This window comes from Equus przewalskii, chromosome 1 (assembly GCF_037783145.1).
Source record: "Equus przewalskii isolate Varuska chromosome 1, EquPr2, whole genome shotgun sequence".
In the NCBI taxonomy this organism is placed as follows: domain Eukaryota; kingdom Metazoa; phylum Chordata; class Mammalia; order Perissodactyla; family Equidae; genus Equus; species Equus przewalskii.
Genome location: NC_091831.1, coordinates 164,168,095 through 164,189,228, shown reverse-complemented (window position 1 = coordinate 164,189,228; position 21,134 = coordinate 164,168,095). Strand labels below are relative to the sequence as shown.

The 21,134-nt window shown below is 36.8% G+C and overlaps 1 long non-coding RNA gene across 1 annotated transcript in view; it reads right to left on the bottom strand.

Annotated features, from left to right (window-relative positions):
• Positions 1-1,476: 1,476 nt before the first annotated feature.
• LOC139084677 (uncharacterized) overlaps positions 1,477-21,134 on the bottom strand; it is a 33,807-nt gene continuing 14,149 nt past the window's right edge. The window contains exons 2-3 of the long non-coding RNA XR_011542241.1: positions 6,554-6,675; positions 1,477-5,316 (exon numbers count right to left, since the gene is read on the bottom strand). This is a non-coding gene — a long non-coding RNA (uncharacterized lncRNA). The remainder of the gene's footprint in view (positions 5,317-6,553; positions 6,676-21,134) is intronic.

Sequence of the window (21,134 nt, the reverse complement as noted above, 5' to 3'; positions counted from 1 at the left end):
CCTTCCTTAGCTCAACTATGGATTTATTGGTGAGGAGACTCTTGTGTTCGGAATTTCTCCTGGTCCATAATCATTCCAGACTTTGGATTTATAAAGGAAAAAAATTTCACTAACTGTACACCCTTTTCAGGAAAAGCTTTTACTGCTTTTTCCTCAATTCTTCTAATGAGCCCTCTAGTAACTCCACTGAATGATAATTTTCCAATGTCTAAACAGAATGTGGAAACATGTAGAATATGTATTTTTCCAGTTGTTTAATGGTTAATTTACATGGCAGGGGACAGGGTCTTCTTTTCTAAAATCTGCAGTTGTACAACCAAATTCTCTTAAAGGTCCCTAACTAAATTGTCTGTGGATCCCAATTTTATTTTTCCCTCTCAAGATGTTAAAATTACTCAAATCAGAAAGGATAGTTTGTAATATGGATATGCAGATAAATACTCCAATAATTTGGGATCTCATTACCTGAGCAATTCTGTTTGGGAAAGGCACCTACTTTTTGACAACTCCATGATGCTCTGCAAGTCACTTAACATCTCATGTTCTCATTTTCCTTCTTTATACAGAAGTTGAAGGAAATGGTCCTTTGGGTTATTTTAAGGTGTAATATTTTATTCTGTTCTCAAGAATACAATTCTTGAATGCATAAAGTTATTGATCCCCTTCCTTTCTTAAGCTAGCATTATCAACCTACTATGTATGTGCCAGACTCTATGATAGTAATCTTTTTTCAAAATGGAGTTTATTTTTTTAGAACAGTTTTAGATTTACAGAAAAAACAGAGATGATAATACAGAGTTCATTTATACCCTGTACACAATTCCCCCACTATTAACATCTGATATCAGTATGGTACATTTGTTACAAGTGACAAACCAATGTTGAACAATTATAATTAACTAAAGTCCATATGTTATTTGAGTTTCCTTAGTTATTACCTTATATTCTCTTTCTATTCCAAGATCCCATACAGGACACTACATGATATTTAGGTGTCCTATCTCCTTGGACTCTTCTTGGCTGCAACAATTTTTCAGATCCCTGTTTTTGATGACCTTGACAGTTTTGAGAAATATATGTCAGGTATTTTGTTGAATGCTCCTCATTTGGAATTTGTCTGGCTTATTCCTTCATGAATAGACTGGGGCTATGGGTTTTAGGGAGCAAAACCACAGAGGTAGAGTGCCATTTTATCACATCATATCAAGGCTACATACTATTAACTTGATTTATAACCTAATATTGAAGTTGATATTGACCTTGATCACCTGCCTGAAGAAAACCTTGCCAGGTTTTCTTATTGCTTGTTTTCCCACCTTCCCATATTGTTTTCTTAGGAAGAAAGTCACTATACAGACCCCACACTTCATGAGTGGGGTTTAACGTTCCCCTTCCATGAATACAGTGTATCCACATAAATTATTTATAATTCTTCTACAAGGGAGATTTGTCTCTTCTTCTTCATTTATTTATTCATTTTATTTACATCAACATGGGCTCATGGGCATTTAGTTTTTACTTTGCGTTATAATCCAGCCCTTCTGTATTTTGTCCCACAAATTTTTTCCGCCTTTGGCCATTTGCAATTCTTTCATTTGGCCCTGTTATCCTTTCAATATACTCCGTCCATGTAGGATCAGGTCCTGGTGAGGACCCTCTTCTGGGTTGTAGACTGACGACTTATTGTATCCTCACATGGCAGAGAGAGCGAGCTACCTCTCTTGCCTCTTCTTATAAGTGTACTAATCCCATTCATAAGGGCTTCACTCTCATGACCTAATTACCTCCCAAAGGCCCCACCTCCAATTACCATCACATTGAGGATTAGATTTCAATATATGAATTTTGCGGGGGAGACACAAACATTCAGTCCATAACACTTCCTTCCTTTCTAGCACTACATGACTTATCTAATATATTTCCTGGTCCAGTCCTAGAATCAACCATTTATCTAAGAAGCTCTGGTTCCTCTTATTTAAGAATGGTATTAGAAATCAAAATCTGGATGCTAGATGTGCTTGTTGCTACTGAGGTGTCATTGCTTCTAGGATCTCTCAATTGAGAGAGCAAGAAAATATAATTGCATATACTCCCCTATGTGCATACATATAAGTATTTCTATATGTAATATTTATATCTATATGTATATTAAGCTAGACATGAGTTCATACTGATGTCTCCAGTGCCTATCCTTTACTACATGGATTGTTCTAGCTCTTTCCCTTTCTTATCTCTAACCTCCACTCGAACAGTGAGAAACTGGGTTTCATCATCTTCTATTCATTTATTTAATTGTTCAATTCAAATATATATACGTGTAGCAGTATCAGCATTGTTAACTCATACCCCTATGGGAAACAGCTTTATCAACTAAAGTACAGTGTTTATGTGCAATTCCTTTTGCCTTAAGCATTATAGGCTTCACTCATTTCCAAAGTTATTTACCTTAGCACCTGTCATCCCTACCTCCTTCATTGAGGTTTTTTTCATACACTTGTAATCCTTTTGTCACAATCTGCATTACATCCTGGGATTCTCCAACAATCTAGATAATTTTTTCAATATTTGAATACATTAACTTTCACTCTTTGTGCTATAAGGTTCTATAGGTTTTTGACAAATATCTAATACTGTGTATCTACCATTACAGTATCACACAAGATAGTTTCACCCCTACAAATAAAAAGCTATTTTTCCCCTTTAGAACCTTCTCCCCCTCCTCCTGAACCTCTGATAACCACTAGACTTTTTATGTCTCGATAGTTTTAACTTTTCCAGAATGTCATTAACGGGAATCATAAGGTATGTAACCTTTTCAGACTGTCTTCTTTCACTTAGCAATATGCATTTAAAGATGTTTCATGTCTTTTCCCGGGTTGATAGCTCATTTCTTTTACCATGGAATAATATTCCATTGTATGAATGTATCACAATTTGTTTATCCATTCACTTATTGAAGGATATCTTTGTTGCTTCCAGTTTGGGGTGGTTATGAATAAAGCTACTATAAACATTCACATGAAGATTTTTGGGGGGACATAAGTTTTCAAACCAGTTGGGCAAATACCTAGGAATAGAATTGCTATGTGTAGCAATACTATGTTTAAAAAAACACCCTAAAAACCTGCCAAATGATTTCCAAAGTGGCTATACCATTTTGTAGTCCCATCAACAATGAATGAGACGCTGCTCCACATCCTCACCAGTATTTGGTGTGGTCAGTGTTCTGAATTTTGGTCTTTCTAATAGATGTGAATTGGTATCGTATTGTTGCTTTAATTTGCATTTCCCTGATGACAGATGATATGGAGCATCTTTTCATATGCTTAGTTGCCATTTGTATATATTCTTTGGTGAAGTGTCCAGACCTTTTGCCCATTTTTTAAATGGGTTATTGGCTTTCTTATTGTTGAGTTTTAAGAATTCTTTGCATCTTTTGGATACCAGTCCTTTATCTGATGTGCAGGGCAGGAGAGACTGAGTGGTGCAGTTCACAGGGATACGACTCACAAGGCAAAGAAGATCAGAGGATGAATGTGAGTAGCGGGTAGGGCTGGCAAACAGGGTTCCAAAAGAGAGAATGACCATCATAAAGATTCTTTTCATGTCAGTACACATGATCTCTTTCTTTTATTTTAAATTACAAAGGAATGAAGCTAATGGAATAAAGAAGGTTAAAATTTAACTTTGAAAGACTTCCTAATCAAGAATTCTATTTTGCTATGTTTTCCCAAATTCAAACCTATTTAGGTGCTGTCATATTGGCACTAAAATTTATGTGGCATACACAAACTTGGAAACTGACATAATGTAAACATCATCTAAATCTATAAACTTTACTTCAAAATCAATTTATGTAATATGTAAACAAACAGGCTTTCAATCAAAGTTTAATCAACTTATTATTAAATATTAATATAAAACTGACATTCCCTCTAATTTATGTAACTACTGATCAAGAAAACCTTTAATTTACTTTGTGGTCTCAAACCTCATTTGTCTTCTTCAAGTAATAGGAAAATATTCCATGGTCAAAAATTGTAAAAGTCAATTTATGGAATATAATTTTAATATTAAGCTTATTTCAACTTGAAAAAGTGCATTTTCAACTAATTAGGTCTAAAGTTATATAGATTCTTTTTAAAATTCATGTTAACCTTTTTTTAAGATTTCGAATACACTTAAAGATACTTTGATCCTATTATTTGGCAAAAAAAAATTATTAACCTTTAAAATATTTAAACATTTCTAATATTCTTTTCTAAGTGTGCATAGTTTTATCTTAGATATAACTACCACTTGAGATAAGGTAACCATATAATTTATCATTCAAACAAGTACAGTTTGTGAATAAGAGAGGGCAATAATATTAATAATGATAATGGTAATAATGAGACAATGGGCATAAACTGAGTCTGTTCTGGGCCAACCTGGACAAAGTGTTAAACCTAATCTTAATTTAAAAAATCTGAGTCAAACATTACCAAAGATACTGAAAAGTTTATAAAATACCTAGCATTGATTGGCACTAATATAAGGATCTATTATTTATAGTAGATAATAACTAACTTATTTAATACCAAACTGCTGATATTCACTCAAAGTAATAATTAGAACAACTTGATCTTAGTTTGTTAATAAAAGTTGGAAAACTAAATATGACAGCAAATTTTTTTTCTTTTAAGGAATAATTTAAAAATATATTGAAAATCTTTAAAGGATTTTCCTGCTCTAAACTTAACCACCTAACAAGTTCCCTAAAAGACCACCGTTAAACGTTAGTTGCTTTTGTTTATGGGCATGTTTTTCAAAGCCAGTTCAAAGCATATCAAATTGTCAAATACTACCGGTTATGTCGGAACCCCAGGAAAATATCCTACTTGGGAGCTAAGACATTCTGATACAGACATCTAACATTTGTTTTCCTTTTATGGAAAGGACATAAGATTAATAGACCTTATCTCTTGCGTGCTGTTTTTTGTTTGTTTGTTTGGTTTTGGGTTTTATGTTTTGTTTTTTGAGGAAGGTTGGCCCTGAGCTAACATCTGTTGCCAATCTTCCCCCTTTTTTTTTCCTTCCCATAGCCCCAGTACATAGGTGTATATCCTAGTTGTAAGTGATTCTAGTTCTTCTATGTGGGATGCTGCCATAGCATGGCTTGATGAGTGGTGCGTAGGTCTGCACCCAGGATCCGAACTGGTGAACCCTGGGCTGCCAAAGCGGAGAGTAGAAACTTAGCCACGGGGCTGGCCCCTTGCCTGTTGTTTTTAAGCAGGGGTAAACCAAAGTACCTCTTTCCAGAGATAAGATACGTACCTGCAAGAAAGAAGGAGAAAGACCAATGTCTAAAAGATTTCTGCTTTAACCTCCTGTATTTAGAAATTGTTTGCTTGATTTTTATAACATTTGGGAGCTATTTTTTCTTTTATAGCAAATAAGACAAAGGAATACTAAATTTCACAATAGATGCACAATCACCTGGGGGTAGCAAGATGGGCAATATGTTACTGTCAACAGTGTCCAAAGGAAGTAGCTGCAGGGGAAATTTGCCAGACTGATGGGCCCTCAATAGGGGAACACAACTTTTACCAAGCAAGGAGAGAGCTGGGAAATGTCTAGTTAACTATTGCTGCACAACATACCACCCCAAAACTTAGTGGTTTAAAACAACTATTTTACTGTTGTTCATATTTCCGTGGTTTGACTGGGTTCAGCTTCGTGGTTCTTCAGAGCCACATGATGTCAGAAAGGTATACAGTCATCTGGAAGTTCAACTGAGCTGGAAGATCCAAGATGGCTCATTCCCAAAGTTTCCAGTTGGTCCTGGCTATGGACAAGGGACTCCACTAGGTTCATCAACCAGAGTGTTCTTCTCCATGTGGCCTTTCCATATAGAATCGGCTTTTCACAATATGGCTACTATAGTCTAAGGGGCAGGAAGTAGAACCTACTAGTTATAGGTTGGATTCTCCAGAAAAAGATTCTGACAAGAAGTTTGAGATACAGGATATTAATTAGGGATCAACACCAGAGGGGGAAAAAAAGGTGGAAGAAGCAGGATTAGGTAAAAGGAGAAGACAAACTGTGATGCAGTTGGTGAACCTGCAGACTTGTCTCACCTCGGGAAAATGTCCAGTTCCTTATACCCTCCCTGTGCTTAGTCCTCAGGAAGGGCATGACCTCGGTGAGCCAGGTCTCTACACTGAGGCAGATGCTAAAGGAGCCAACAACCTGGTCTGTCTGATGTCTTCATTCCTCACTGCTGAACAGCAAGTTCTTCCCTAAAGTGGGATCTGAGCAGCTACTCTTCAATTTGCCACACTAACAATTCTCTTAAAGCCTAGGCTTTTAGTTTCTAAACAATTTCATCAATTTCACAGCCATTTGATTGATCAAAGTTAGTCAGAAGAGCAGCCCCATATACAAGGAAAGGGGAAATACTCCACCACTGCATTTTAGGAGTAGCATGCATATACAGAGAGGTGAGGAATTTGGAAAAGCACTTTAGAGTTTGCCCTCTGGCTGTTAGAATTCACATGCAAAGTATACTCACCACCTTCCCAGACCTCTGCAAATTCCCATTCCTTTATGGTATCAGCTCATATCCAAGGCCCTTATCAGGTATATCAGAGCCAGGTGTAGAGGGGGTCGAATCTTCAAGCTCATCAGGAGCACCTGTGAACCAAAAGATAAAGCATCAACAACTAAATCATTATCTGGGGCCAGCCCTGGTGGCCTAGTGGTTAAGTTTGGCACCCTCCCCTTCGGTGGCCAAGGTTCATTTCCTGTATATGGACCTGCACCACTCATCTGTTAGTGGCCATGCTATAGTGGTGGCTCACATATCCCAAAAAGAGGAAGATTGGAAGTGGATGTTAGCTCAGCTCAAGGTAAATCTTCCTCAGCAAAGAAAAAAGAAAGAAAAAAAAATCATTATCTGCCCTGTAAATACCCAACATACAATAATGAGGAAAGGCCATGGCAGCCACAATAGAATCCTTCACTCTAAAAGGGTGAAACAGGAAACACATAGCAGTTACTGGTTCATAGCAATTCTGAAATCTAGCAGGACATGTCACCATTTCCTCTTTCTCCAGGGACAGAAAACGTCACTTGACTGGGGCCCATTTCTACTCCCTGAGAATGGGTCTCCATGGCTCTGCCTCCTGTGTCATCCTTAATTTTCCATAAGAAGTGGAATGTGTTTGGACCTAAGGAGTTTTCCCAGCCTGTGCCCTGCTGATAAGAGATTAATAATACATTGGCCTTGCTTTCATTTTGAACTATCTCTGTCATTTTTAGTCCAAGCTGTTAGAATTTCTGTTAATAATCAGAGTGCTGATTAGAATCAGGGTGCTGTAAGGACAATATATTTAAGATTCTTGAAATTCCTTTTTTTCCAGCCCAAAGGGACTAAGAGGCACTCCCTTAAGATTCTTAGAAACTGTTGTCTAGCTGAGAAGGTCAACAAGGCAAGCCCTTAAGATTCTCAAAAGCCCTGTTGTCTAGCAGAGAAGATCGAAGGGACAAATCCTTAATCTTCCTGAACGCTGAACAAAGAGTTTCAACTACACTCTTCAACTGATCTTCACGCTGGGGCTGGTTTTCCGGCAGCACCCTGGATCTGATCTTTGTCCCCACATGTTGATTTACTCTGAAAACTCTTTTGTGGGCTGGAGGGTTTGGAGATGAGAATAATTTATGTCCCAACTCAGCAAATCCTTATTTGAAAGTGTTTCTTTAGATCAGGGGTTGGTCAACTATGGCCCACAGGTCAAATCCAGACTGTCACCTGCTTTTGTCAATTTTTTTCTTGGAGCACAGCCACACCCATTCACTTACATGTGGTCTGTGTCTACTTTTGTGCTCCAACTGCAGAGTTGAGTAGTTGCTACAGATGCCATATAGCCTGAAAAGCCTATCCTGCTTGAAAATTGAATGGTTCTTTCCTTAGTGCCTTTCATCCTACTTATGATAAGATATACCTAAAAGAAACCAGTTGACACAATATTGTCTAAAAACTGCCTTAGCCAAATACACATTAGTTCACATAATCAACTTACACTTAAGTCTGTTAGAAATATTTTCTATCTTTCATATTGTCACAAGTTATAGCATTGTTAAACATTCTGCCTCTACATAACAAGGCAAAAACTCACCTTTGCTACAGGCTCAAATAACGATTTCCTCACTGTCTTTTTTTTTTTTTTTTTTTAAAGATTTTATTTTTTCCTTTTTCTCCCCAAAGCCCCCTGGTACATAGTTGTGTATTCTTCGTTGTGGGTTCCTCTAGTTGTGGCATGTGGGACGCTGCCTCAGCGTGGTCTGAGGAGCAGTGCCATGTCCACGCCCAGGATTCGAACCGACGAAACACTGGGCCGCCTGCAGCGGAGCGCGCGAACTTAACCACTTGGCCACGGGGCCAGCCCCGATTTCCTCACTGTCTTACCAGCCTCCATTGACTGTCTCTGTGAGGTCCTTCTGGCCTACACCTATTGCCTAGTCCCAAAGCCAATGCCACATGTTTTAGATTTTTGTTACAGCAGCACCTCACTTCTAGCTACCAAATTCTGTTTTGGTTAATTATTGCTGCAAAACAAAGCATTCCAAAACTTACTGGTTTAAAATAATCATTTTATCATCTGTAATGGTTCTATAAGTTAAACTGGGTCAGCTGGCCTCTTCTGCTCTTCGTGTCAGCTGGCAGTGCAACCCCCTGGGGCCTCAGTTAAACATAAATGGCTAAGATGGATGCATTAGTTATTTATTGCTGTATAATGTGTAAATCCAAAACTTAGCAGCCTAAAACAACAAAAATTTATTATCACAGTTTTTGTGGGTCAGGGATGTGGGAGCAGCTTAGCTGGTTGATTCTGACTTGGGGTCTCTCCTGAGGTTGCAGTCAAGCTGTTGGTTGAGTTGCTGTCATCTAAAGTCTGGTAAATCAACTTCATGTGTTCACAGGCAATCCTCAGTTCTTCATCATATAAACCTCTCCATAGGCTGCCTGAGTGTCCTCATGACAGGGCAGCTGACTTCCCTGAGTGAGTGGTCTGAAAGAGGGCCACTAAGATGAAAACCACAGTGTGAGTATAATGTAATATTGGAAGTGACATATCATCCCTTCTGTGGCATTCAATTGGTCATACAAACCAACACTAGCACAACGTGGGACTACACAAGGATGAGAATAATAAGAAGCAGCCTTCACTGGGAGCAATACTGGAGACTGGCTACCACAATGACTCACTTACATAGTCGTCAGTTAGTGCTTTATGTAGCTAGAGTGTCTCAGTTCTCATTTTTGTGGTTCCTCTGTCTACTTTGGGCTTCTCAAAGCATAGAGGCTATTCCAGGAGGCAGCAAGTGGAAGCTGCCAGTTCTCTTGGACTTGAACTTGGACGTCCCAGAATGTCTTTTTGCTACATTCTATCTGTAAAAATCATAGACCAGCCCAAATTCAAGGAAAGCAGAAATAAGCTCCATCTCTCGATGTGAAGAGTGGCATGTAAGTACAAGGAGGGGAAGACCTGTCGGGGGACACCTTTGAAGACTAGGTAACACAGGGAATGAACACCAGGTCTCATTTTCATCCTGCCCTCTAACCTACTGCAGGAACTTTCCATTGGACAACCCCATCCAGAAGCCAGAAGACAAGGTTGTCCATTGATTTAATCCCTCAATGTCAGACTTGTGGGCACAGAGAGGATTTCAAAGGTGTGAAAATAAAACTAGAAGGGCAAAATAGAAAATACCAATCAGAGTTCTGAAATATAGGTTATAAATAGTCCCAGAGAAATTATATTTTTCAGCAAAGTTTGATATAATTAAATAAAAAGTTTTCAATATCTATCAAAGTAGTTCAGTAAACGGGATAGTCTTTATAACCAGTTTGATCCTTTTTGGTCTGGCCAATTACAGGTACAGAAGTTCTTCACCTTGAAAATTTAACTCCACGTGGTACACAAGTTGGGAATCACATAAATCTGGCAGACTTCAAATATCCCTTCCCAGCTGAGAATGGTTTAGAACAAAATACAATGCTCTTAGTGTGAACCCCCTAGACATTTATATTAACAGAGCTAGTGCAAATAGCCACATTTTATATCTTTTCTTTATGATTAGTAGCCTAATTTGGGTTCAGATTTACATTCTAACTCCTTGCTGGCAAACCTTACTCAGCCTTCCAGCCTGTCTAGACCTAATCTGCACCTTCTCTTTGTAGAGACAGGGCTCTATAACTGTATGCCTGGCTTTGACTGAGGTCCAGTTTGAACAAAGATGGATTTCCTTGCCATTAATTGTGGCCGTTTTCTAGATACCACTACTAGAGTGCTTCCACCCATCGGATCATGCTCCATAGATATTATTGCGAACTCAGATCCTACCTGTTATTGCTATGTTGCCTCAGGTGTTGTATCTGCGGTCACCCACCTTGGAGTCAGTGCTCTAACCCCTGTTTCATTCAGGCCTGACAATCTCCTTGCTTTAATGACCTGCCTTTGAAGAAATCACTGTACTAGACCTCATGCACTTTAAAAAATGAAAAGCTGGTAATTTACCTGTGCTTTTGGCAGCGACAATATTTGTTCATGACCGTTTGAAAACTACTGTTTATGGATGTTACCTGTCATCTTCAAAAGTTAACACCAAAACTTGCAGCTCAGCATTTTGACATTCAGTGTTAACATCCTAAGTAAGAAACTTGCATTTTTGTACTCTGTTTTCATCATACAAAGGCACTATTAAAGGGGCTGGCCCCGTGGCCGAGTGGTTAAGTTCGCGCGCTCCGCTGCAGGCGGCCCAGTGTTTCGTTGGTTCGAAACCTGGGTGTGGACATGGCACTGCTCATCAGACCACGCTGAGGCAGCGTCCCACATGCCACAACTAGAAGGACCCACAACGAAATATACAACTATGTACCGGGGGGCTTTGGGGAGAAAAAAGGAGAAAAATGAAATCTTTAAAAAAAAAAAAAAAAAAAAAAAAGGCACTATTAAAGTGTTTTCATAGTTTGCTATGTGTTTGAACTTTCAGCTTTCAAAAATCTATCTATCTGCTATCATTTTTTATCTCTTCCATTAAGCTAAATGCTTCATATCATCACTTATAACCAAGCTGGTGATGATTGAGATTGCCAATATGCCCATTACTCATTCAAGAACCTCCATTAGTCAGAAGTTAAGGTGTGTTTTTAATATATTATTTTCAATGGTAATATAATATTTTAATACAGGATATGGTACCATTTCAGGTTCAAGGTGTTTTGTAAACATTAATCTTCAAATAAACTGGTATATCACTGCAATTGCGTAAACATAAAAATTGAATTAGAGCTAATAAGTGAATTGCCCAACATCTCGCAAAAATCAAAGCAAAATTAGGATATCATCAATTTCATCTCCATTCGTGTCCTTGCACAATAAAATCAGACTTTTCTTAAGGAGTTATATAAACCACTTGTCAAAATTTGATTCAACCTATTTTATGGGCTGTTGTGTGTCAGGATTATTACTGATGGCTTTAAAATAGTTTTGTCTGTGAAACATAAAATACATGGAGAAAAGTATATAAAATGTATAAGGACAGGTTACAGTATAATAATAACATGAACACCCGTATATCCATCAGCCAGGTTCAGAAATGAATATTACCAGTTAAAAATCCTCTATTGCACCTCCTTGAGTACATTTTGCTTTCCCCTCCATTACCCAGAGAAAACCACTATCCTGAATTTTATATTAATCATTTCCTAAGTATTCTTTATATTTTTACAACCTATCCATGAATTCTAGTACAATATACAACATCCATGAGTTCTTCACACTTTGCATTTAACATAAATGGAATCTCACTGTGTCTATTCTGACTCTCTTCTTACACTGAACAATATACTTTGAGATTTATCTATGTTGACATCTTAAGCTATGTTTCATTAATTGTCTCTGCTCTATAGGATTCCAGTGTATGAATATACTACAGTTTATTTATTCTTTTATAGTTGATAAGTATTTCATTTTTCCCAGTTTTTTGCTACCCCTACAATGTTCTTGTGAAGCATTCTTCTAAATGGCTTCTTTACGCACACAGTCAACACAGCAAATGCCAGCTACTGGAATTGCTGGCTAATAAATACAGGCATGTTCATGCTTACTTAGTAATACTATAGCAGTTATAGTGGGCTAGAAAAACCTTCAAAATCTTCGTGGTTAAGACGTCAAAGGTTTATTTGTTGCTCATGTTCTGTTTTCATCTTAGCTAGAGAGCTGGGTAAGGGGAGTCTCTCAGGTCATCCTCCTTCAGGAGATGTTATCAGTCACCGTGGAAGAGGGAGGGAACTTCGTGAATCACTCACACGTCTTAAAGCCTCCCCTTTGGAAATGATATGGTCACATAGCCACACTGAACTTTAAGGGGGTGGGGCATTTTAACCTACGTCCAAAAGAATAAGAAATACCTGTGAACAGCCAGAATGTCTACTAATGATGACTACAAACTATTTTCAAAGTAATTGTCCCAATTTACACACCTACAAGAGAGGATGAGAGTCCCCTCACTTCACATCCTGTCAAATCTGATATTGTCAGAGATTAAGACTTTTGTAATCTGATGGTATGATCTATCTTGCTGTGGTTTTAATTTGCATCTTCCTGATTAACAATGAGATTGAGATATTTTCATAACTATGTAAGTGCTTTGTACTTACACAAAATTCTTCTTTGTAAAATTACTCTTGTTATTTTGTCCATTTTTCTACTCAGTAGTTCAGATTTTTCTAAATAGTGATTTAGAGGAGAATTTACGTATTTTGGATATTAATCCTTTATTGGTTTCACGTGTTACAAATATTTTCTCAAACTCTGTGGTTTGTATTTTCACTCTCTTGAAGGTGTGCTTCGATAAACTTTTAAAAATACAGTCAGATTTATTAATCTTTTGTTCTATTGTTTATGTTTTTCAAGTCTTATTTAGGAAATCTCCTACCTGAAGAAATAAAGATATTCTCCTATATTATCTTCTAAATGTTTTATAGTTTTATCTCTCCTCTCTAAGCTTTAATCCACCTAGAATCGGTTTTCGCGTGTAGTGTGATGTGGAGCTTCATTCTTACTTTGTTACTTCTACATGTATAGTTGTACATGAGTCAGGGCAGATCTCTCAGCCGGGGGGGGGGGGGGGCATTTTTCCCCCTAGAGGACATTTGACAATGTCTGGAGACAACTGTGTTTGTCACAATGGGACAGAGAGTGCTTCTGGCATCGAATTGGTAGAGGCCAAGGATGCCAATTAAAAAATCCTGCAATTCACAGGACAGCTCTCCACATCAAAGAATTCTCCACCCCTTTATCAACAGTGCTGAGGTGGAGAAACTCTGGACTTGATTATCCCATGATAAAGAGAACCCCCAAAATCTTCGACAATAAAGATTATTTCTCCTTCACATTCATGGTAACAACACCCAAAGTCTTGTCACAATAAAGTTTACTTGTCCCTCACATTCATGTGAATCGAGGGTTGACTGATGCTCTGTTCCTGTATGTGGATCATTGCCAATCTCACAGCAGAGGGGAAAGGGGAAAGCGGTCATACCATGTATGCAACGGCTTTACCTGAGGTGTTACACATGTCTTCCTCTCACATTTTTTTTTGGCTAAAATCAATGGTTAGTTAAGTTTCCACTTTAAGGACCTAGGAAATAAAGCAAATTAAACCCAAACTAAATATAAGAAAGGAGATAATAAAGATAAGAATGAAACTCAACGAAGTAGAAAAATATCAAGTGTTCAATAGCTACATGCGGCTACTGATTACGATATTAAACAGCACAGGTAGAACGTTCCCATCATTAAAGACAATTCTCTTGGAGAGCACTGATTTACACAATCTGTAAGGTATAGAATATCCGAATGATGCTATCAATCATCTCAATTGACATTAAAAAAAATTACATCTAACAACTGCAGAAAATGCATTTTTTAAAATATACAGGGAATGTTCACCAGGACTATATGTTGGTCCACTAAACAAACCAGTAGATTCTGGAACTATTGAAATCTTACAAATATCTCTACTCATAATATTAATAAATTAGAAATAAATTTTAAAAATCTAAATCTTAAAAATCTAAAAATTAAGAAACTTCTAAATAAATACATACATAAAGAAAATTAAGAAACACATTCTAAAGAACCCAAGAGTCAAAGAAAAAAAAGCAATGGGGAATAATTTTCAACTGAGTGCTAATAAAAATACAACATATCAAAATTTGTAGGATGCAGCTAATGAAGTGCTCACAGCGAAATTCACAATTTTAAATATTTTAGCAAAGAAGAAAGGTCTAAAAATCAGTGGTTTAGGTTTCCACTTTGAAGCTAGGAAATATAGTAAATGAAATCCAAATTAAATATGAGAAAGGAAATAATAAAGATAAGAATAAAACTCAATGAAACAGGAACTAATAAAACAATACCAAAAAAATTAATGAAATCAAAAGCTATATTTTGAGAAGACCAATAAAATCGATAAATCTGAGAATAGACATGCAAGAAAAAATAAGGAAAACACAAATGATGAGAGAACACCACCATAGATCCTAAAGACATTAAAGGATAGTAAGCAAATATTATGAACAATTTCACGTCAATTAATTCAACAACATAAACAAAATGGACCAACTCCTTGAAAGACACAATTCCAAATGTGACATAAAAGTAAATTTTAGTCTGAATAGCCCTAGATATAAAAAGTAATTAACGACCTTTCTACAAAGAAACCTTAGACAGCTTTTCGATGAATTCTCTCAAACTTTTAAGAAAGAAAGAAAACCAATCATAAACAAGCTCTTTCAGAACATAGAAGAGAAAGTAGGCAATACTTTCTAACACATTTTGTGAGGCCACTATTACCCTGATGCTAAAACCAGACAAAGACAATACAAGATCTGAAAATTACAGACCAATATAATTTATGAATATAAACACAACATCCTTAATATAATATTAATAAATCATATCCATATAATCCATATATATGCACAAATATACATATATACATATATGTTAATATTTATTTATATTCAATTTAGTGATAGCTTTTTTTCTTTCCAGTCAATACTTAGCTCACCTATAGTTGTGGCTAAGATGAAGGTAACAGAGCAGACTTGAAATACTGAATTGTTAGTTGCGCCTCTCTGGGTATCTGGCAAATGAGGTGAAAAAGGGAAGTCAGGCCAGAGAATGAGGAACTAGAGGAAGGAGGGAAAATGGGACAATGATGTGAGTATAATAAATTAGGATGAGAAGGGCACAAACAGCACAAAGAGGACAGCAGTGGACATTTTGTCCACTCTTTCTATATGCAAAAGGAAGGAATCAATTCACCTTTACCCCATAGGGGAAGTGGTAGCTTTGGGAATATTTTTGGGAATAAGGCTTGACTCTCAAGTCCTGGGACTTATGTTCTTGTGTTTAGGCAACTTATTCCTTTGGGAGTACTGATGAGTAGGGCCTCGTAGTGGTTTTACTGTTGTCTTTTAAGAGGCCTACTGTGATAGACTTAACTAATAGTGATATACAAATACTAATTCATGGTTACTGATTAGAAAATATCTAAAGTATATTACCCATTAGTTTACATGATAATCTCCTGAGATTTCACATACATGTGATAATTTAGTACTTCTTTCTATAAATTGACAGTCTTACAAAACAATTAAAGATGACAATTTAGGTGATACAAATAAACTTTAACACTTTATGAAATGGACAGTCTGAGAGGACTGCAAAATGGAGCAGAAGGTAGGATGTTTTTATAGGATAAAGAATAAAGAATAAGGAAAAGAAAAATAGAAAATATCTGCTTGGCTGACGTCAAATAGTCAATCTTGTTTGGGGAGAGAAAGCCCAGAGATGGCTTGGCATTTGCGGATTGCTTGACTGGATATACTGTGTCTCTGGTCAAGTGGAGCATTCATGGGGACACGAAAATTATGAAACTTTTGGTTTGCTCATTTGCCAGCCCAGGTGGAAGCAGGAGCGGCTCCATCTTGAGCCTAGAAATTTATTTCAACAACAGTAAATGCTATTTTATATATTTTTTGGGGGGGGCACCTGAGCTAACAACTGTTGCCAATCTTTTTTTTTTCTGCTTTTTCTCCCCAAATCCCCCCAGTACATAGTTGCATATTTTAGTTGTGGGTCCTTCTAGCTGTGGCATGTGGGACGCCGCCTCAGCATGACCCGATGAGCAGTGCCATGTCCGCACCCAGGATCCAAACCAGTGAAACCCTGGGCTGCCAAAGAGAGCGCACAAACTCAACCACACGGCCATGGGGCTGGCCCAGTAAGTGCTATTTTTGAAATTTAAATTGTATGCTAAGTACACTATTTAAAATATATTTTACAACTGATCCTGTTTTAACTATAAGAATAGTAGTATCTGTGTGAATATAGTTTCTCATTCTATATGGACCATAGAACAACGTAGTAAATAGTACTAAAGTTATCAGTTCAAGCTTGTATAGATTTAGCTTTAAGATATTGAGAAGCACTGATCTAAAAATAGAAAAATAAGAGCTACACATCATAATGTAGCCGGCTTAAATGTCGCATAAACCTTGCAAAGTTGACTCCTCCTGAGTAATTTGCATCTATCTTCACTACAGTGAATGGATACCCTCAAAGCTCTGAGTTCTCCCACACTCTTGATGAAATCGATAGGCAATTAAATAGTAGCAGTGATTCATTAAAAAAATATTTATCAGGCATATATTTTAGCCTGCATAGTGCTGAGAAATGAAAATGCGATGATAACCTAACCAGACATAAGCCCTGTACCCTTGATTTCGTAATCTCATACTGCAAATGAATTCAAATATCTAACACTTTCTGTGACACACTTTAAAATTACTTGTACTGCATCTACTGGCAAGGCCGATGTCACTTTTTGTTGGCATTTTTATCCGAACTAAGCTACAAGAAGGAAGCAGCCTTAGAAGATACTATAGTGAATGATTTTCATATTTGCACATCTGTTTGGGAACATCTCAAGATGTCTTATTATCTCCAGCATCACCACCAAATTCTCAAAACAAAATAAAATGGAACAAACAAATAAATAATAAAACTCAGAGAAACTAATTATCTATGCCAAGTGGCCTATCCAGGAGGCTGGGAAATATGTGTTGTAATATCACACAAAAAATATTTTTGCAGCTCTGGGTAATGCAACTCCAAAAGGCTTGGAATATCTGCCTTAAAGTCTCTATCTATTTCCTTCTTCTAAATAAACTTGCATGAACACAGCACATTATTTCCTATTCTACTACACATCTGAGACTTCCTAGTGGAAAGTGCACATATATGGCTGAAGCATCAAGATAATTTCCTGCTTCAATTGATTTCAGACTTCTCTTTGAGAATTAAATACATTTTAAAAAAGGAGAAAAAAGGAAAAGAAAAGTAACCCCTAGTTTTTAAGTAAAATGTTTACCTCCTCTATTTTTATCTTAAGCTAATTAGTTATTGACCAATATTTTGCAAACTGTTTGCCTCCTAGTATTTTGCATAAGCGTTGGGACTCTGCATCCATTTGATTTGAATTTTTGAACTTTAAATATCTTTCATCATTAAGAAAATGTGTCATACTCCAAATTTTAATACATTAGTGACCAGCAATACTTGCATTTGTGTTGCCACATTAGCTTATTTTAGTGTTTGCTTTAGTAAAAAGCTTTTTCTGTGATTTCTGAATTATAAACATATAAAACCATAAACTTATAAAATTACAAATTTCATGTTATAAAAAGAATTATAAAATTGGCAGAAAAGATGTATTTTTTAAAAATATGTTACCAGTTGGAACTTGTCTTTGTAAATCAGGATTTTCTTGATACTGTGCCACCAAACAAAATAAGTAAATCAGATGCTAAAGCTGTTATTTACAAGCTCTAATTTCAAATCTTTATATCATCAAATAGTTTCATTTTTCTCCATAATTAATTTTGAAATGTGTTGTAAATTGAATTCATATAGTAAATTTGTATTACTAAAAGGCTCTTTCCTTTCATTTTATAAGATTTTTACATTTATTGGAAAAAGGATTCCAAACCTTTGATGATGACATGACACTTCAGATGATCTCCAGGGCCTATGATCTTGATAACATAAGGAATTTAAAAAAGAAAAATGCCGGACAGTTCTCCCGCCTACCTCTACTTGTTACTCAAATGTGGCCACAACAGGTTTCCAATCTGTGCACTTTTCCTTTGATGTGGGACATGACACTCAAGAAAGGGCCTTTCTGGCATTGAGGGACAAAAGGCTGCTGAAATCAGAAAAACCAGAGTCATGATCTGTGATGCTTTCAGAGAAAGATCTTGATCAAAAGAGGAAATTGTGGAAAATAATAAACAGAAACCTCTTTAGATTGGAGTTGGGAGGCCAAAGGAGAGAACTCTCAATGTTTTATGTCAATAGAAGAGCCCAACAGGAAGAAGAATGGCTCCTTCTTCCTGACTGGCAAGAAGCTCATCCAATCAGAGACAGTCACAACTCAGCCAATGAAAAGTCACTATACTTTGAACTCCCAGTCTCCTCCAGTGGACTCTGTTTACAATAGTCCTCCAACTTCCTCTTCTTCTCTATAAAAAGATTTTCTCTTCCCCTTGTTGCTGGGAGACTTGCATGTGGCTCACCATGGTTGCAGACCCCAAATTGCAATTCTTTGCTGATCCCAAATAAACCCATTTTTGCTGAAGAAATAACTGCCTATATGTTTAAAGTCAACTATAACGGATACTATATGTGTGTATCTAGCTCAGCTTTTCCTTTCAGTGGTTGGATGTCTGAACAGCTTTCTTTGTGTCAAGGTGGAATGTTTGAAGAACTATAACTATTATTTAATGGTGCTTACGAGGTTATAATGAAGATATTGTGTCTATTTAATTGGTATTCAAATTCAAATGGAAAAATTATAATACTAATTCTTTTTCCTGTATTTTCTCTGTGAAGAATATATAACTCAATGTCTGTCTTTATTTGGACATTATGTCAATCAAAGTTTGACATTGACTCACTTCAGAAGACTTGAGGAAAACCAGGCTAAATTTGGGTGACAAGAAATCCAAATCCTATGTTGCAAATCCAGAGGAAAAGTATATTTTCATTCAATATTAATAGTCCTAACAAATGAGTGTAAACATATTAGCTGAAATCTCAGGCAGGTAACCTAATGAGTGAAGTGGTCCAACATAAGTGTGACTGATGGGAACCAGGGCGAGGCCCCGAGCCCACATCTTGCCTAAAGAGACAACTGCTATTTAGCTTTGGCCAGTAATTACTACATGTGAATGTGGGACCAGAGTTACCAGATTATGTGATTTTTTAAAAGGACACTGAAAATCATATTTTTAAAAAACGTGAAACCTATCAATTTCTAAATGTTGGCCCCCAAAATGGAAAAAGAGTACTGGCAAAATAAAACAAGATAGTCAAGCTCAGCCTTGATGGTCCAGTGGTTAAAGTTTGGCATTGTCACTGCTTCAGTGGCCCAGGTTCATTTCCCGGTGGTGGAACCACACCACTCATCTGTCAGTTGCCATTTTGTGGTGGCAGCTCACATAGAAATACTACAAGGACTTACAACTAGGATATACAGCCATGCACTGGGACTTTGGGGAGAAAAGTAAAAGAAGAAAGTTGTCAACAGATGTTAGCTCAGGGCGAATCCTTCTCTGCAAAAACAAAAAAACAACAAAACAAGGCAGTCAGCCTTTAACTTCTCAGTTATATAAATCAAGCTCAATTATTTCAAATAGCTTCATTTTGTATGAATCACAGGGACATATATAAGTCTGCATTATGAAAGAATATATTCACTTTTTAAAAATATTAAAGAATTCAGGCATACACATAATATGCAAAGTCACTTAAGCATTTACATAGTTTTTGAAAATATCTATTTCAGTACATTTCATTCTTCTTCCTTTGGCTACTAATAATCTATTAAAAATCTGTAAGTGAATATTGTCCCCAAAAGTAATAGATTTAAATTTAAGTTTACTATTTCACTCCTTAGAAAAGAGTTAAAGAAGGCATTTCTTTGACTCCTTAACCATATTTCATAGTGTTTTCAAATTACTCTTACAGGAAGTCAGAAGTATAAGGATTCTTAAAAATAATTTAAGAAAATTCTTTATGGTCTGGATGAATAAGGCCCGGCAAGGAGAAGAGCTTGTTCAACATCACAGAGACAGTTAATTGCAGAGCTGAGAATCCAAATAGCATAAAGTTAAGAAGTAACATTTAATATTCCAAATTGAGAATATGAAGACTAAATTACAAAGAAAGCATGTGAGAAAATGTAGGATATGTAACAAGTTAAAATACAAAACATATGACTGGTACAGATACAGACATACCTCAGTAAATTTTACTAGGAAGTCTAACTAAATAACCTTACTCTTATTTTTTTGTGCACACTTGTTAATATTTTTACAACTGGTAGAGCAGATTTAAAGTTGTTAACTTAGAATGAAAGGATTCTGGATGGGTACCATTTGTGAGCATCTGGGAAATTTTCAGAGACCTGCAGCAGTGGACAGCGCTGGTGCCCTGAGCCTCAACAGTAATTAAACTTCGTATCTGTCATCTGTCTCTGCTTTGCAAATAAACTGAGAATTCAGAGATTTCTCCTTGACAGAAAAATAGGAATTTGTGGGCAGTTCAATAGAAAAAGGGTTTTAGAAACTGTCAAAGATGAGAACTCCACTTCTGACTGTCGGAAGAGCTGACAGGATTCAGACAGGTTCCAGCAGGGAATGATGGCATTTTCCATTAGAACCACAGAGCTGCTTGAGGGCCAGGACTGGATATTAACGTAGCCAGTATGAATTTGCTCCACAGACTAAGCAGCATGCTTTATTTGTTCTAAAACAAACCAAATCATATTCCAAATCCTCACCATCTAGAGTTGTAAAACATTCTATTTGCTATATTTAACGGAGGGGGCTGTTTTCCCTCTAGAAATTTCCAAGGATCTGGAGGAGGTGTCTTTGGCACCTGTCCAGAAGTTGAGGTGGCGGGGCTGTGCTGGTCTTTGGTTTATGGCACTTATTATCTCCTTATGCTCCGTGA